Source organism: Gekko japonicus, unplaced genomic scaffold (genome assembly GCF_001447785.1).
Source record: "Gekko japonicus isolate JY-2015 unplaced genomic scaffold, Gekko_japonicus_V1.1 scaffold3163, whole genome shotgun sequence".
Lineage (NCBI taxonomy): Eukaryota > Metazoa > Chordata > Lepidosauria > Squamata > Gekkonidae > Gekko > Gekko japonicus.
In genome coordinates this window covers 110,184-129,502 of record NW_015167631.1, presented here as the reverse complement: position 1 = coordinate 129,502, position 19,319 = coordinate 110,184, and the positions used below count along the sequence as shown (strand labels likewise).

The window sequence follows — 19,319 nt, the reverse complement described above, 5'->3', positions numbered from 1 at the left end:
TAGCATATTAGGCCACACCCCTGAAAGCATAGCTCACTGGCACATTAGGCCGCACACCCCCATGTTATCAGAAGTGTGGTCATCCAGCCACACCCACCTTTTGCTTCTTATTCTGTTTACCTTGTTTGTTGTCAAAACCCAGGGCTTTTTTTGGAGCAGGAACTCCTTTGCATGTTAGGCCACACACCCCTAATGTAGCCAGTCCTAATGAGTTTCTGCTATTGGGTGTGGCCTATTATGCCAATGAGCTCCTGCTGGGTGTGGCCAACTTGGGAGCCAGCTGGAACTCCGTTCCTGTGCGTTCCTGCCCAAAAATAGCCCTGGACAAGACTCAGTCCAGAACCAGATACCGGTGGGGGCAGGGTTGCCCTGCAATGCTCCCTCTAAGCTGTGGAGTACTGTGAGTGAAAATTCCGCTTTTGTGAGCTCCTGGCATTAAAGTTGTGAGCGAGCGGTTTGGCTGCTGCATAAGTTAGTTTGCTCTGGAGCCATCCCTTCCGCAGCTAAGACAAAAAGGTGTGAGCCGGAGGCTAAAAAACTGTGAACTAGCTCACACTAACGCAGCTTAGAGGGAACACTGGGAAAACAAAAATATATCTCACTGTGTATAATAAATATATGTCTGTGGTTCAAAAATTTTTACGCTTTATTCTTTTTATAGTTTTCAATACTGTTGTCTAAATATTGGTACCAAATATTATCAAAAATCTATTTCGCTCAAACGATACTTAGAGAAAAATATGTTTCACCCAAACAATACATCGAGTGCAGGTTTGCATTCAAGACAGCACCATGTCAGTAATCACTGTCACTAGTCCCACGGGACTCTAGTGATTTACCCATTTCGAATTAATCTTTTTTGAAGACAGGAGGCGCAATATTTTTTCTTTGTGAGCACGAAAGCTCTTAAGATAGCAGCATACTTGTCTAGGGCCCCATCAGAACTGAAAGTATTGCTTTTGGGGACCCTCAGTTTTTGTATTAGCCTCCCATAAGAACATCAGAAGAGCCCTGCTGGATCAGGCCAATGGTCCATCTAGCCCCGTCTAGCACAGTGGCCAACCAGTTCCTCTGGAGGGCCAACAACAGGGCAGAGAGGCTGAGGCCTTCATAAGAATATTAGAAGAGCTCTGCTGGATCAGACCAGTGAGGGCCCATCTAGTCCAGCATCCTGCCTCACACAGTGGCCAACCAGTTCCTCTGGAGGGCCAACAACACGGCAGAGAGGCCGAGGCCTTCATATGAATATTAGAAGAGCTCTGCTGGATCAGACCAGTGAGGGCCCATCTAGTCCAGCATCCTGTCTCACACAGGGGCCAACCAGTTCCTCTGGAGGGCCAACAACAGGGCAGAGAGGCTGAGGCCTTCATATGAATATTAGAAGAGCTCTGCTGGATCAGACCAGTGAGGTGGACCCTCACTGGTCTGATCCAGCAGGGCTCTTTCGATGTTATTCTGGGATTATATAGATTCATGGAGGGGAGTCCATCAATGACTACTAGTCATACTGACTGAGGGGAACCTCTACATCCAGCAGCACTAAACCTCTGAATCCCAGAGCCAGGAGGCAACATCAGGGGAAGGCCTCGGCCTCTCTGCCCTGTTGTTTGCCCTCCATGGGAACTGGTTGGCCACTGTGTGAGATGAGATGCTGGACTAGATGGACCCTCACTGGTCTGATCCAGTAGGGCTCTTCCGATATTCTTATGGGATTACATAGATTCATGGAGGGGAGTCTATCACTGGTCTGATACAGCAGGTCTCTTTTTATGTTCTTATCAGGGGAAGGTCTCAGCCTCTCTGCCCTGTTGTTGGCCCTCCACAGGAACTGGTTGGCCACCGTGTGAGACAGGAGGCTGGACTTCATGGACCACTGGTCTGATCCAGCAAGGCTCGTCTGATGTTCTTATGGGATTAAATAGATTGATGGAGGAGTCTATCAATGACTACTAAACATGATGACTGAGGGGAACCTCCACATCCAGGGGCACCAATGCTCCCTCTAAGCTGTGGAATCCTGTGAGAAAAAATTCTACTTTGTGAGCTCCTGGCTTTAAAGCTGAGAGCGAGCGGTTGGGCTACTGCATCAATTAGTTTGCTCTGGAGCCCTCCATACTGAGCGAAGACAAAAAACGTGTGGGCCGGAGGCTAAAACACTGTGAGCCAGCTCACACTCACTCGGCGTAGAGGGAACGCTGCGCGGCACTAAACCTCTGAATCCCAGAGCTAGGAGACAACATCAGGGGAAGGCCTGGGCCTCTCTGCCCTATTGTTTGCCCTCCATGGGGACTGGCAGGCCCCTGTGTGAGACGGGAGGCTGGACTAGAGGGACCCTCCCTGGCATGAACCAGCCGGGCTCTTCTGATGTTCTGAGGTCCTCTGCATGCGCTGCACCTCCAGTGTTCCCTCTAAGCTGAGTTAGTGTGAGCTGGCTCACAGTTTTTTAGCCTCCGGCTCACACGTTTTCGTCTTGGCTCAGGGAGGGCTCCGAGCAAACTAATTTATGCGGCAGCCAAGTAGCTCGCTCCCAACTGTAATGCCAGGAACTCACAGTGTTCCCTCTAAGCTGAGTTAGCGCGAGCTAGCTCACAGTTTTTTAGCCTCTGGCTCACACACTTTTGTCTTAGCTCAGGAAGGATGGCTCCAGAGCAAGCTAATTCATGCAGTAGCCAAATCGCCCGCTCACAACTTGAATGCCAGTAACTCACAAAGTAGAATTTTTGCTCACAAGACTCCACAGCTTAGAGGGAGCATTGCTGGGCACCCCCCTACTTTTCTGCCGTGCATCCCCTCCAATGCAGGCGGCGAGAGGAGAGCTCACCGGATCCTCCCTGGGACGCCCGGCCGTTGCACCGCTTACCCACTGCTTACCTCGGGGAGACAAAGGCCCGCTTCTTGGAGGCGGGTGGGGGCGAGGAAATGGCTCCCCTCCCCCACCACCACCCCGCTGCTTTCTCTTCCTTTCTCGGCATCAGCGCGACTCTCTCGTTTTAACCCTTCGGCCGGATTTCAGCGACGGAACAGACGGCGCCGGCTGCAGCCAGACCCGGCCGGCGGCACAGCCGAGCGCACGACCCGCACCCAGACCCCGGAGCAGAACGAGCAAGTTTCCGGGTCCCGCAGGACTCTTCGTCGGGGTGGGTGTTTCGGAAGCCTGAGCTTGCAGATTTAAAACAGAGCGCTGGAAGGCTTTGGGGGGGGTGTGCGTGTGTGGAGGGGGGGGGGATAGGGTGCGCGTGTACATTTTGGTAAAGGTCTTCTCCAGCGTGCCCTGGAACATCCCCCCCCCCCTTTTGTCTGGATCCCCTCCCCACAACAGACACCCTGTGAGGTGGGTGGGGCTGAGAGAACTCTGACACAAACTGCTCTTTTTCAAGGACAGCTGTGCCAGAGCTTGTGACTGACCCAAGGTCACATCAGCAGCTGCATGTGGAGGAGTGGGGAATCAAACCCGGTTCTCCCAGAGTAGAGTCCGCACACTTAACCACCACACCAAACTGGCTCTCAAGAAGACAGAGCATCACTGGCCCCAGACCGGGAGTCCCTATCTATACCTTGTGGCTTATAGTCACTGTTGGACTTCAGTTCCATATGCTTATCTAGAAGAAGAGAAAAGATTGGATTTATACCCCGCCCTTCACTACCCAAGGGAGTCTCAGAGCGGCTTACAAACTCCTTTCCCTTCCCCTCCCCACAACAGACACCCCCTGTGAGGTGGGTGGGGCTGAGAGAACTCTTGACAGAAACTGCTCTTTTTCAAGAACAGCTCTTGTCAGAACTACGGCTTGCCCAAGGTCATCCAGCCAGGAGCAAGTGGAGGAGTGGGGGAATCAAACCCAGTTCTCCCAGATTAGAGTCCGCACACTTAACCACTACACCAAACTGGCTCAATCCTGCCTCGGACTCTTAGGGTCTATCAAGGTCTACTTGGACTGGCGGCGGCTCTCCAGGGTCTCGGGCAAGAGGTCTTTCCCAAGACCTACTGCCTGGTCTTTCGAACTGGAGACGAGGGGGGGGGGGTTGAACCTGGGGCCCAAGCGGGTGCCCCGTCACTGAGCCACGGCCCCTCCTACAAACATCAGCCTTGAACTCATGAAGCTGCCTTCTATTGAATCACGACCGTGGGCCATCAAGGTCAGTATTGCCTACTCAGACTGGCAGCCGCTCCCCAGGGTCCCAGGCAGGGGTCCATCACGGCGCCTCCTACCTGGTCCTTTTGACTGGAGATGGTGCCCGGGGGATTGGACCTGGGACCTTCTTCACTGCCGCCAAGCAGAGGCTCTGCCACTCATCTGCGCCCTCTCCCAACAACCAAAGCTGCCTTCTCACGAGTCAGGCAAGTGCTTCAGTTTGGTGTCGTGCTTAAGAGCGGCGGGCTCTAAATCTGGAGAACCGGGTTTGATTCCCCACTCCTCCTCCGCATGAAGCCAGCTGGGTGACCTGGAGTCAGTCACAGCTCTCTCAGAGCCCGGGCCAGTCAGAAGTTCTGTCAGAGCCGTCCTCTCAAGGCCAGCTCCTGGGAGAGCTCTCTCAGCCCCACCCACGCTACCTCACAGGGTGTCTGTTGTGGGGAGGGGAAGGCAATTGTTGTAAGCTGCTCTGAGACTTCTTCAGGGGGTGGAAAGCGGGGTATAAAAACCCCTTCTCCTCCCCCCCCCAGGGCAGAATTGCCCACTCAGACCGGCAGTGGCTTTCCAAGGGCTCTTTCATGCCAGCCACTTCCCAACAGCATTCCAGTTGGCATCCAAGAGGGTAGGAGGGGGCGTTGTTCTTCTGTAACACGTGAAGCTGCTTTATACTGAATCAGTCTATCAAGGTCAGTATTGTCAGAGAGCCAGTTTGGTGTAGCTGTTAAGTGTGCGGACTCTAATCTGGGAGAACCGGGTTTGATTCCCGACTCCCCCACTTGCACCTGGCTGGATGACCTTGGGCAAGCCATAGTTCTAATAAGAGCTGTCCTTGAAAAAGAGCCGTTTCTGTCAAGAGCTCTCTCGGCCCCACCGACCTCACAGGGTGTCTGTGGTGGGGAGGGGAAGGGAAAGGAGTTTGTAAGCCGCTCTGAGACACCTTTGGGTAGTGAAGGGCAGGGTATAAATCCAATCTCTTCCTCTTCTTCTTCTACCTCACAGGGTGTCTGTTGCATCTGGGTCTGAGGAGGGGGCTGCAGCTGGTTCCAGGGCAGGCTGGATTCCCCTTTCCCCCCCCCAACCCCTTTCTTACCCCCCCAAAGGTCCTCCTTCTGTTGTGAGAGCCAGTTTGGTTAAGTGTGCGGACTCTAATCTGTGAGAACCGGGTTTGATTCCCCCACTCCTCCACTTGCAGCTGCTGATGCGACCTTGGGCAAGCCGTAGTGCTGTCAGAGCTGTTCTCTCAAGGACAGTTCAGGAAAGAGCTCTCTCAGCCTTGCCTGCCTTGCCGCCAGTTTTTGCTCACTGTTACTCCTCTGTGTTATAAGTGTCCTGTATGTGGGAGAGTTTGCGGGAAAGATCCTTTGTTCTGACTTGAATGGGTCTGGCAACGTCTGCTCCTGAATAAGCCCCCAAACCCCACATAAAGGCAAAGGTTCCCTTGCTCGAAAGCCAGTCGAATCCACTCTAGGGTTGCGGTGCTCATCTCCGTTTCCAAGCCGAAGAGCCAGCGCTGTCCGAAGATGTTTCCGTGGTCATGTGGCCGGCATGACTAAACACCAAGGCACAGGGGACGCTGTTACCTTCCCGCCAAAGTGGTCCCTATTTATCTACTTGCAATTTCTTGCTTTCAAACTGCTAGGTTGGCAGGAGCTGGAACTAGAGGGGAGCCCACTCCATGTGCAACTCGGGTCTCGAACTGCTGAACTACCGACCTTCCACAGCCTGCAGTTCAGCGTCTTAACCACTTGAGCCACCGCAGCTCCATCTAAACCCCACAGGGCAGGGCGGCCCAGCTGGGATCAGAGCATTTCCAGAACAGGCTCAGAACAGGTTCCTTCCTGCTGGGTTAGAACACAAGAGAAGCCCTGTTGGACCAGGCCAGTGGCCCATCCAGTCCAACATTCTGGGTCACACCGTTTCCAAAACCCAGGTGATATCAGGAGGTCCACCAGCGGTGCCAGAACTCCAGAAGCAACCTACTGCTCATCAATTTCATGGAGCCAAATTCTTTTATTTGTCAAGCTCTGCTTAGTTTGCCATAGTTACAGGGGGAAGGGAAATTCCTACGGGGTGTGTGAATGGCTGAGTGTGTGAACTGCTCTATCGTAGATGCCATAACTCTTCTTTAAGAAACCTTTCCCTCCCCACAACAGACACCCTGTGAGGTGGGTGGGGCTGAGAGAGTTCTTGAGTCTTGACAGGAATTGCTCTTTTTCAAGGACAGCTCTTATCAGAACTACGGCTTGCCCAAGGTCATCCAGCCAGGTGCAAGTGGAGGAGTGGGGAATCAAACCTGGTTCTCCCAGATTAGAGTCCGCGCACTTAACCACGACACCAAACTGGATGGCTGCGACGTGTAATTGGATATTCTAGAGTGGGCCCTGCTTGAACTGTTTATATCTCTGAACCTTCCCCACCAGAATCTTAGTTCTGCCACAACTCATCAACCTCCTGGAGAGCTGTATCTGAAGAAGCAGGCAGTGACTCACGAAAGCTCATACAGATTATGGTGGTCTTTAGTGTTCCTGGACTCTGGCTTTTTCCCACTGCTACAAGCAGACCAACACAGCTACCCACCTTGGTCTAAATCCTGCTATGGTTTTACTGGGCAGGGTCCCTGGCCTCAGTTTGTCAGCTGCCTTTACAGCTAAGGCAGACATTTGGAATTCAAACACAGCATGGTGGGCATAGAAGAAGAAGAGAAGAGATTGGATTTACACCCCGCCCTTCACTTGGAGTCTCAGAGCAGCTTACAAGGTCCTTTCCCTTCCCCTCCCCACAACAGACACCCTGTGAGGTAGGCGGGGCTGAGAGCGCTCTGACAGAAACTGCTCTTTTTCAAGAACAGCTCTGACAGAACTATGGCTTGCCCAAGGTCATCCAGCAGGTGCAAGTGGAGGAGTGGGGGAATCAAACCCGGTTCTCCCAGATTAGAGTCCGCGCACTTAACCATAACACCAAACTGGTGAAGAGATTGGATTTATACCCCGCCCTTCACTCGGAGTCTCAGAGCGGCTTACAAACTCCTTTCCCTTCTCTTCCCCACAACACACACCCTCCTGGGTGACCTTGGGCCCATCATGCACACTCTGCCTAACCTACCTCACAGGGTTGTTTCTGTAAGGATAAAATGGAGGAGAGGAAAACAATGTAAACTTCACTGGGGAGGAACGTGGGGTAGAAATAAGAACATAAGAGAAGCCAATGTTGGATCAGGCCAATGGCCCATCCAGTCCAACACTCTGTCACACAGGGGCCAAAAATACCAGGTGCCATCAGGAGGTCCACCAGTGGGGCCAGGAGACTAGAAGCCCTCCCACTGTTGCCCCCGACCACACACCAAGAATACAGAGCATCACTTGCCCCAGGCCGAGAGTTCCTATCTATAGTAAAGTAAAGTAAAGGTTCCCTTGCTCGAAAGCCAGTCGAGTCCGACTCTAGGGTTGCGGTGCTCATCTCCGTTTTCAAGCCAGCACTGTCCGAAGACATTTCCGTGGTCATGTGGCCGGCATGACTAAACACCAAGGCGCACGGAACGCTGTTACCTTCCCACCAAAGTGGTACCTATTTATCTACTTGCAATTTCTTGCTTTCGAACTGCTAGGTTGGCAGGAGCTGGAACTAGAGATGGGAGCTCACTCCATCATGCGGCAACCCGGATCTCGAACTGCTGAACTACCGACCTTCCACAGCCTGCAGTTCAGCATCTTAACCACTTGAGCCACCGCAGCTCCTCTCCTATCTCTACCTTGTGACTAATAGCCACTGATGGACCTCTGCTCCATATGCGTATCCAATTCCCTCTTGAAGACATCCATGCTTGTAGCCGCCGCCACCTCTAAGGGCCAAAAGGACTTCTTTCCCTTCCTGCTCTATCCCGTGCATAATCTTGTAAACCTCGATCATGTCACCCCCTCGGCCGTCGTTTCCCCAAGCTGAATATAAATAAATGCTTCCAGGATTTCATAAACACTTCCAGGATAGGCTGGGCTGAGAATTAGTGAACTTGCAAGGTGAAAGATCAAGGTGGGCAGCCGTGTTAGTCTGTCCGTAGCAGTAGAAAAGAGCAAGAGTCCAGGAGCACCTTAAAAAGTCAAAGGTAAAGGTTCCCTTGCTCGAAAGCCAGTCGAATCCGACTTTAGGGTTGCGGTGCACATCTCCGTTTCCTAGCCGAAGAGCCAGCGCTGTCCGAAGACTTTTCCGTGGTCATGTGGCCGGCATGACTAAACACCAAGGTGCACGGAACGCTGTTAAGGAGCACCTTAAAGACTAACAAAAATTGTTCGTGAGTCACGAAAGCTCCTCCCCTGCCACCAATTTTTCTCAGTCTTTAAGGTGCTCCTGGACTCTTGCTCTTTTCTATTGCAAGGTGAAGAACTGCATGAACCAGACAGAAAATTCTGCTCTTTCTTAAGCAAGATCTTTGTTTCCGTGGAAAATGTATTAGCCTCACAGGACAACACTGGGAAAAGACAAGCAAGTGTATCCCTGCTAATGCCATTCTAAACAATCCAGCTTTTTACAAAAAACCCAAATGTACCAATACTGTCCCACTTTAGTTGCAGAATGAGGATCCCACCATGGGTCCGCCCAAATCCGAGAGCAACCTGTTGGAAGTCTAAACAAACACCCGTTTTCATTTCTGCTGTGTGTCCCCCGTGTGAATTTTGCGATGTAACATAAGGCTTATGTTATGTTTGAAGCTCTTTCCGCACTCAAGGCATTTATAGGGCTTCTCACCAGTGTGTACTCTTTGATGTGTAGTAAGGTGGTCTTTGTGCCGGAAGCTCTTCCCACACCGCATGCACTTATATGGCTTCTCCCCTGTGTGGATTTTCTGATGTGCCCTGAGGTGCGTGCTCCTCCTGAAGCTCTTCCCACACACTAAGCACTTCAACAATTTCTCTCCTGTATGCACTCTTTGATGTGCCCTCAGGTTTACCCTCTGGCTGAAACTCTTCCCACACTCTGAGCACTGATACGGTTTCTCCCCCGTGTGAACTCTGTGGTGAGACCGCAGGTTTCGGGCCTGTCGGAAGATCTTTCCACATTCTAGGCATTTATACGGCTTCTCTCCTGTGTGAATTCTGAGATGTAAAGTAAGGCTGATGCTGTGATTGAAGCTCTTTCCACACTCCAGGCATTTATACGGCTTCTCCCCAGTGTGGATTCTTTGATGGGACTTCAGGTGCGTGCTTCGACTGAAGCTCTTCCTACACTCAGTGCATTTATATGGTTTCTCACCTGTGTGGATTCTTTGATGCGATTTAAGGCTTGTGCTCCGACTGAAGCTCTTCCCACACTCCAAGCATTTGTATGGTTTCTCCCCTTTGTGACTTTTCTGATGCGTGATAAGGTTGATCTTCTGACTGAAGCTCTTCCCACACTCCAGGCACGCATATGGTTTCTCCCCTGTGTGGCTTTTTTGATGTGTGGTAACATGATGCTGCTGACTGAAGCTTTTCCCGCACTCCAGGCACGCATATGGTTTCTCCCCAGTGTGGGTTCTTTGATGCCTGGTAAGGTTTATCTTCTGGCTGAAGCTTTTGCCGCACTCCGAGCATTTGTACGGCTTCTCCACCGTATGGATCTTCTGATGCGAAACCAGGTTATTCTTCCGACTGAAGCTTTTCCCGCACACCGGACACACATGTGGTTTCTCCCCTGTGTGGCTCTTCTGGTGTGAAGCAAGGTTATACCGCCGGCTGAAGCCCTTTCCACACTCTGAGCATTTATACGGTTTCTCCTCTGTCTCTGTTCTTGGATGAGAATTAAGGTCCATGCTCCTTCCACACACTGGGAATTTCTCCAGATCATGACCTCTCTGATGCATGCTGAGGTCTGAGCCATCAGTTAAGAGGTTTGCACTCTGAAAGGAATTATTCACTCTGTGACCTTCTCCTTGAACGGGAATTTCATGGCACCCGGCGTTTTCATAAGGAATGGATTTCTTCCTCCACTTCTGTTCTGCTTGAGTTTCTCTTCTCTGTTGTTCAACTGCTTCCTCCTCTGCAGAAACAAAGAGAAGAGATGAGCAAGGGGAGCAGACTTTACAAAACCTAACCAGGAGGTAGCCAGTGTGTAGTAACGTGTAATGCTTTGCATTCTCGGCATGCACAAAATCCCAGTGGTCCATCGAGTCCAGCATCCCGTCTCACACAGTGGCAGACCAGCTCCTCTGCAGGGCCAACGGCAAGGGCACAGACGCTGAAACCTTCCCCTGATGTTGGCCCCTGGCTCTGCAATTCAGAGACTTCATGCCTCTCTGAATGTGACGGTTCCCCTCCGTCACCTTGGCTAGTAGCCATGGAGAGACCTATCCTCCGTGAATCTGTCTAGGTAAAGGTAAAGGTTTCCCTTGCTCGAAAGCCAGTCGAGTCCGACTCTAGGGTTGTGGTGCTCATCTCTGTTTCAAAGCCAAAGGGCCAGCGCTGTCCGAAGACGTTTCCGTGGTCATGTGGCCGGCATGACTAAACGCCAAGGCGCACGGAACTTTTACCTTTACCTAATTTTTAATTGAGCTGCGGTGGCTCAAGTGGTTAAGATGCTGAACTACAGGCTGTGGAAGGTTGGTAGTTCAGCAGTTCAAGACCCGGGTACCGCGTGATGGAGTGAGCTCCCATCTCTAGTTCCAGCTCCTGCCAACCGAGCAGTTCGAAAGCAAGAAATTGCAAGTGGGTGAATAGGCACCGCTTTGGTGGGAAGGTAACAGTGTTCCATGCACTTTGGCGTCTAGTCATGCTGGCCACATGACCATGGAAATGTCTTCGGACAGCGCTGGCCCTTCGGCTTGGAAACGGAGATGAGAGCCGCATCCCTAGAGTCGGATTCGACTGGCTTTCGAGCAAGGGAAACTTTCACCTTTACCTAATTTTTTATCAGCGAGAGGGACTGGAGAACACCATCGCGCCCGGTCATGTTAGGCCTGCTGGATATTCCACAGCAGCCCAAAGGTTCCAGGCTTACTCGAGAGAAAGAGGCCAAGCCGGAAGCCCCTCCTTACCAAGGGGGGTGGCGCCTCTGTCTCCCTCCTGCTTCGCCTCCTGGAGACTCAGTCTAGCATCCAAAGGAGACTCATCCTCCTCTTGGCCATCGGTGGCCACGTCTGCCAAGAGCTCCGTCTCCTGAAACAGCAGATAAGGAATGGGGAGAAAGGTCAGAAAACAAGTGGATATGATCAAGAAAATGTACAAAATTCTACTTGAGGAATATATGGCAGAAGAAGTAGTGAAGCATAACATGGTGGTATGGATGAAAGCTATAGGACGTACTGTCCCTCAGGAAGATTGGTTAAAAATTTGGAAATCCATAAAATATATGAGAGCGGCAAATTACAGAGAAAATGTATTCAAAGTTTTTCATAGATGGTATTGGCCACCGGAAAGGATAGCAAAATGCTATCCGAACTGTTCTAATATCTGTTGGAAGTGTAAATTAAATGTGGGGACATTCTATCATATGTGGTGGCGCTGTACAAAAATGCAGAAATATTGGAAAGTTATACAAAATATAATGGAGGAAGTGGTAAATGTTAAGCTTGAGTTGGTGCCTGAAACATATTTATTAAATATTCTGCCGGGAATGCTTACTTATAATGAAAAATATGTAATATCATACATAATTACATCTGCGAGAATATTGTGGGCCAAATATTGGAAAATAGATAATGTACCGCGAAGGGAAGAAATAATAGAAAAATTGAAGGAAGTAGCAGAAATTGACAAATTAAACTCGTTATTATAGGGGGGGAAAGAAAAGGTTTTTGTTGAAAGATGGTCAGGTCTGTATAAATGGTTAGAAAACTGACTAATGACTCTGAAAATATATGTGTTTACAAGTATTATAAATGTATAAAGAAAAACCAATTAAAAAAAGAAAGAAAACGATGGCAAAGGAGGCGGGGCAGCTCCTCTTGGGGTGAGTTCCAGAAAAAGCTGGCCCGTGGGGAAGGGGAAGGGAATTGTTAGGGTCCCCTTGCACAACACGTTTCCCGCCCTTTGGGGAGGAGCCCCTCTCTCACCTGCTCTTCCTGCTTCACGCCCTCCGCCTGGGTCAGGAGGAACCCCTCTGCCAGGGCCACCGCCTGGGCGCTGCTCTCCGGCCCCCGGTCCCGGACCCAGCTCTCCATCTCCGGGGGCAGGACGGCCAGGAACTGCTCCAAGACCACCAGGTCCACCACCTGAGTCTTGCTGCGTCGCTCCGGCTGCAGCCACCGGTGGCAGAGGTGGCGGAGTCGTCCGCACACCTCCCGTGGCCCCGAGGCCTCCCAGTAGTGGAAGTGCCGGAAGCGCTGGCGACGCAGCTCTGGGCCGGTGGCGCCCCCCACCACGACCTTCCGCACCGCTCCTTCCCAGGACGCAACACTGCCCCCAGCCGAAGAGTCCTCCTCCTCCTTCACCTTCGTGCCTCCGTGGTCCGTCCCAGGGGAGTCTTCATCCTCCGTCTTCACTCCCTGGTCCACGACAGTCTCCGAGGGTCTCCACAGCTGCCTCCCTGCTTCAAGGCTGCCTGAGCCGTCCTCTTCTTTCTTCACGCTGTGCTCCATCTCAGCCTCCAAGAGGACCTGGCTTGAACACAAGAGGGGAATGGAGGACAAACACTTGCAGAGGGGATCAGGCTTCCGGCGTGCAATGCGCGGGGTGGGAAGAGGCTTTTAGAAGGACGTCTTCCTGCTTCTCGGCCTTCTCAGTCATCCTTCTCCCCCATTCTCCACTCCAGCTTCACAAGAGGCTGGAAGTTCTCCTTCCTTTGCTTCACATGGCCTCCTCAGTGCACGGCCTGCCAGGACGTATCCCAAGGAGGAAGATGATTCGGACCAATCGCAGGAGGATCCCTGCAAAAAGAGAGGCAAACATGCAGACTCCAGGAGAAGAGGGGAGGCAGGAAAGGGAATGGGGAGTTCCTTCAGATGGAAACCTGAAGCTGCCTACTGTGGAGTCAGAGCCCCATCAGGCCACCAAGGTCAGTTTTGTTTACTCAGACCGGCAGTGGCTCTCCAGGGCCCCAGGCAGAAAAAGGTAATTCCAGAGGTGCCAGGGACTGAACCTGGCACCTTCTACATGATCTATAAAACACACACACACATACACACAGAGATCCCTTGAAAAGGACATCGAGCCCTGCTGGATCAGACCAGTGAGGGTCCATCTAGTTCAGCATCCTGTCCCACACAGGGGCCAGCCAGTTCCTCTGGAGGGCCCACAACAGGGCAGAGAGGCTGAGGCCTTCATAAGAACATCAGAAGAGCCCTGCTGGATCAGACCAGTGAGGGTCCATCTAGTCCAGCATCCCGTCTCACACAGTGGCCTCAACCAGTTCCTCTGGAGGGACAACAACAGGGCATGGAGGCTGAGGCCTTCCCCTGAGAAGAGCATCAGAAGAGCCCTGCTGGATCAGACCAGTGAGGGTCCCTCTAGTCCAGCATCCTGTCCCACACAGTGGCCAACCAGTTCCTCTGGAGGGCCAACAACAGGGCAGAGAGGCCGAGGCCTTCATTAGAACATCAGAAGAGCCCTGCTGGATCAGACCAGTGAGGGTCCATCTAGTCCAGCATCCTGTCCCACACAGTGGCCAACCAGTTCCTCTGGAGGGCCAACAACAGGGCAGAGAGGCCGAGGCCTTCATTAGAACATCAGAAGAGCCCTGCTGGATCAGACCAGTGAGGGTCCATCTTGTCCAGCCTCCTGTCTCACACAGTGGCCAACCAGTTCCTCTGGAGGGCCAACAACAGGGCAGAGAGGCCGAGGCCTTCATAAGAACATCAGAAGAGCCCTGCTGGAGCAGACCAGTGAGGGTCCATCTAGTCCAGCATCCTGTCTCACACAGTGGCCAACCAGTTCCTCTGGAGGGCCAGCAACAGGGCAGAGAGGCCGAGGCCTTCATAAGAACATCAGAAGAGCCCTGCTGGATCAGGCCAGTGGTCCATCTAGTCCAGCATCCTGCCTCACACAGTGGTCAGCCAGTTCCTCTGGATGGCAACATCAGGGCATAGAGGCTGAGGCCTTCCTCTGATGTTGCCTCCTGGCTCTGGGATTCAGAGGATTGGCTCCTCTGAACGTGGAGGTTCCCCTCAGTCACCCGGGCTAGTAGCCACAGATAGACATCCTCCATGAATCTATCTAATCCCCTTTTAAAGCTGTTTATTGACTGACTGATTGATTCAATTTATAAACGGCCCTCCCCCAAAGGGTTTAGGGCGGTGTACAACAAATACTCCCTCTAAGCTGTGGAGTCTCATGAGCCAAAAGTCTACTTTGTGAGCTACTGGCATTTGAGTTATGAGCGAGCGATTTGGCTACTGCAAAGATTAGTTCGCTCTGGAGCCATCCTTCCTGAACCAAGGCAAAAATCTGTGAGCTGGAGGCTAAAAAACTGTGAGCCAGCTCACACTAACTCAGCTTAGAGGGAACACTGGTACCAACATATACAATCACAGAGTCGGAAGGGACCTCCAGGGTCATCTAGTCCAACCCCCTGCACAATGCACGAAATTCACAAATACCTCCCCCCCACACTCCCCCACAGTGATCGATGTCCCACGCCCAGAAGATAACAAAAAAACCTCCAGGATCTGCGGCCAAACTGGCCTGGAGAAAAACTGCTTCCTGACCCCAAAGGGGCAATCGGCATTTCCCTGGTCGTGTCAGAAAGGGCCACGAGAACTAAGCGCTGATGCAACCCTTCCTGCCCTCCCTTCTCATGATCTGCCTAAATTTGCACAATCGGCATTGCTGTCAGATGGCCCTCCAGCCTCTGTTTGAAAACCTCCAGAGAAGGAGAGCCCACCACCTCCTGAGGAAGCCTGTTCCACGGAGGAACTGCTCTGTCAGGAAGTTCGCCCTCATGTTTAGCCGAAAATGCTTCCGTGTGCCCACTTTGGAAAGTGCTGCTGCAGGTGTGTACTCAAACCCACATCTGTGGGGCTCCCAGGTCTTACTCCGGAAGGGTGCTGCCGCTCATCCCATGATCCTCACAGCGATGGATGCCCGTGTGCAGTGTTCCCTATAAGCTGAGTTAGTGTGAGCTAGCTCACAGTTTTTTCGCCTCCGGCTCACGCATTTTTGTCTCCGCTCAGGGAGGACAGCTCCAGAGCAAACGAATTGAGGCAGCAGCCCAATTGCTCGCTCACAACTTTAATGCCAGGCGCTCACCAAGTAGAATCTTTGCTTACAAGACTCCACAGCTTAGAGCAGTGATGGCGAACCTTTTAGAGACCGCGTGCCCAAACTGCGACCCAAAACCCACTTATTTATCGCAAAGTGCCAACACAGCAATCTAACCTGAATACTGAGGTTTTACTTTAGAAAAAACAACTCATACATTAACTTAAGATGATCCAAACAAAGTAAGGAAAGCAATCCCAAATGCTTTCATCTACTTAAAATTATTTGGCAGAGAATTTGATACTCTAATGATGGTCTGGGCCTGGCTGGGGCGATGACACGCATGCCCACAGAGAGGGCTCTGAGTGCCACCTCTGGCACCCGTGCCATAGGTTCGCCACCACCAGAGGTATCCAAAACCACACCTAAGCTCTTGGCGGTTGGCACAGGTATTCGTGTGGCCATCACTACATCCCCTGGCAGCAAATTCCACATTTGATCTGTTTGAAGAAATATTGCCTTTTGTCCGTCCTGAACCTACTGCCCATCAATTCTTTGGATGCCCTAGCATTTGGGGGGAGAGACAGGAAAAAATTTCTCTTTGTCAACTCTTTCCACCCCCTGCATAATTCTATAAACCTCTATTTCACAAAGTCTCTTTTCTGGACTGAAAAGTCCCAGTTTCTTCAGCCTTTCAGACTGAATCAGACGACGGTCCATCTATCCTGTTTTTAAACTATACGTTCTCGAAGGCTTTCACGGCCGGAGTTCATTAGTTGTTGTAGATTTCCCGGGCTGTATGGCTGTGGTCTTGGCATTGTGGGGCCTGACGTTTTGCCAGCAGTTGTGGCTTCTTCACTCAAAGAGTGATTAACACGTGGAATTCACTGCCACAGGGGGTGGCGGTGGCTACAAGCATGGACGGCTTCAAGAGGGAATTAGATAAGCATATGGAGCAGAGGTCCATCAGTGGCTATTAGCCACAAGGTATAGATAGGAACTCTGAAACTGGGGCAAGGGATGCTCTGTATTCTTGGTGCTTGGGGGTGGCAACAGTGGGAGGGCTTCTAGTGTCCTGGCCCCACTGCTGGACCTCCTGAAGGCACCTGATATTTTTGGCCACTGTGTGACACAGTATGTTGGACCCAATGGGCCATTGGCCTGATCCAACATTGGCGTCTCTTATGTTCTTAGGAACTCTGGGTCTGGGGCAAGGAATGCTCTGTATTCTTGGTGCGTGGTGGGGGGCAACAGTTGGGAGGGCTTCTAGTGTCCTGGCCTCACTGGTGGACCTCCTGATGGCACCTGGTATTTTTGGCCACTGTGTGACAGAGTGCTGGACTGGATGGGCCACTGGCCTGATCCAACATTGGCTTCTCTTATGTTTTTATGTTCTAAGCTACAAGGTCTCAATGGGACAATGTCTGGGGCAAGGGATGCTCTGTATTTTGGGTGCGTGGTGGGGGGCAACAGTTGGGAGGGCTTCTAGTGTCCTGGCCTCACTGGTGGACCTCCTGATGGCACCTGGTATTTTTGGCCACTGTGTGACAGAGTGTCGGACGCGATGGGCCATTGGCCTGATCCAACACTGGCTTCTCTTATGTTCTTATGTTCAGAGGTACAACACAGAAGATGTTATACCTCCGAGGGACGCCAGTCAGCTGCTGGCGAAACATCAGGTCCTACAGTGCCAAGACCACGGCCACATAGCCCGGAAAATCCACAACAACCGATGTTTCTAAACCGTCTACATTGTTTTATATTTATATTTAATATGCATTGACATTTTTGATACGGCCCAGCTATTGCGCCTGTGGTCTGCCCTGAGCTCACTTGCAGGGAGGGCGGAATATAAATGTGAATAAATACAAGATCAAGGTCAGCGCTTGTCTCTTCCAAACTGGCAGTTCCTCCCCATCACCTCCCGCCTGGTCCTTTCAAGGGCTGGGCTATGGCCCAGGCTGCACCCCCACCCCACCCCCGACAGTGTTCCCTCTAAGCTGAGTCGGTGTGAGCCAGCTCACGGTTTTTTAGCCTCCGGCTCACACATTTTTTGTCTCAGGAAGGGATGGCTCCCGAGCAAACCGATTTATGCAGCAGCCGAATCACTCCCTCACAACTTTCATGCCAGGAGCTCACAAAGTGGAGTCTTTGCTCACAAGACGCCACAGCTCAGAGGGAGCACTGCCCCCCCTCCCCGTTGGACGCACACGCACTGGCCCCTCCTTCTCCCCCTCTGCAATGGCAATCCGGCCTGAAACCGAGTTCGATCCTTCCCAAATCCCAGGAGATCATCCTGAGCCCTCGGGACCGGCTGCTGGGCCCTCCTGGCTTTGCAAAGCGGGGGACGACAGGATGGGGCCCGGGCAATGTTCCCTCTAAGCTGAGTTAGTGTGAGCCATCTCACAGTTTTTCAGCCTTCGGCTCACAGCTTTTTGACTTCGCCCAGGAAGGAGGGCTCCAGAACAATGCTCCCTGTGGCATCTTGTGAGCTGTGGCATCTTGTGAGCAAAAATTCTACTTTGTGAGCTGCTGGCACTCAAGTCGTGAGCCAGCGATTGGGCTACTGCATAAATGAGTTTGCTCTGGAGCCACATCCTTCCTGAGCTGAGACAAAAACGTGTGAGCCAGAGGCTAAAAAAATGTGAGGTAGCTCACACTCACTCAGCTTAGAGGGAACACTGCTCCAGAGCAAACTAATTTATGCAGCGACCAAATCGCTGGCTCACAACTTTAATGCCAGGAGCTCACAAGGCAGCATTTCTGCTCCTAAGACTCCACAGCTTAGAGGGAGCATTGGATATGGGGGGGGTCTCTCCTGTAATACCATGGGGGGGCACCCTTGCAGGTTCAGCTCCCACCCCACCTATATCATCCTCTGCCTGAGCAATTCCAGGCAGAGCGGCACCTTTTCCTCCCTCCCTGGCTGCTCCACATTCCTAAATGCATCCTTTAGATGTATTTTCAACTCACTGGGGGGGGGGGGGGGGGGGGGGGGCGCCCCGGCGCTGTTGCGGGTCACGTGCGTGGGAAAGACAAAGGCCGCTTTCCCACGGTGGGGAGGGGAGGAAGTGACTTCACCTTCCCTCCTCCTCCTCCTCCCTCGGCGCCTCTCTCGGAATCGGGACTCTCTCGTGTTAACCCTCCGATCGAACCTTCCCCGGGAGGACGGTGGACTCCCCCTCCACCCCCGCCCCGCGTTTGGACGGGACGGGCGGCTGAAGTTGGTTCCCCGCTCCTGATTTTGTACTTCCCGGGTCTTTACATCAAGAATCCAAGCGCAAATATGGTGATGTCTGAAAAACTGGGAGCTGCGGTGGCTCAAGTGGTTAAGACGCTGAACTGCAGGCTGTGGAAGGTCGGTAGTTCAGCAGTTCGAGCCCGAGTTGCCGCATGACGGAGTGAGCGCCCGTCTCTAGTTCCAGTTCCTGCCAACCTAGCAGTTCAAAAGCAAGAAATGGCAAGGAGATAAATGGGGACCACTTCGGTGGGAAGGGAACAGCCTTCCGTGCGCCTTGGTGTTTAGTCATGCCGGCCACATGACCACGGAAACGTCTTCGGACAGCGCTGGCTCTTCGGCTTTGAAACGGAGATGAGCACCGCAACCCTAGAGTCGGACTCGACTGGCTTTGGAGCAAGGGAACCTTTACCTTTACCTTATCCACTCATTACTTATATGACTGAGGCTGACGTAATCCCACGAAATCTGCTTTATAGACAGCTGATCTATTTTTGAACTTCTTCAAACCTATAATGAAACACGCTTATTAGACCTGATAATTCATATCAACAGACAAGGCTCCTCGTTGTTTGTGATACCAAGTTTTATAATCAATAGACTAGACCTGATTCTGAGAGCCAGTTTGGTGTAGTGGTTAAGTGCGCGGACTCTCATTTGGGAGAACCGGGTTTGATTCCCCACTCCTCCACTTGCACCTGCTGGATGACCTTGGGCAAGCTGTAGTTCTGATAAGAGCTATTCTTGAAAAAGAACAGTTTCTGTCAAGAGCTCTCTCAGCCCCACCTACCTCACAGCGTGCCTGTTGTGGGGAGGGGAAGGGAAAGGAGTTTGTAAGCCGCTCTGAGA

General features: G+C 52.0%; 1 pseudogene; it reads right to left on the bottom strand.

Moving 5' to 3' along the window:
• Window positions 1–9,912, bottom strand: part of LOC107112861 — a 55,392-nt pseudogene extending 45,480 nt beyond the window's left edge.
• Window positions 9,913–19,319: the final 9,407 nt, after the last annotated feature.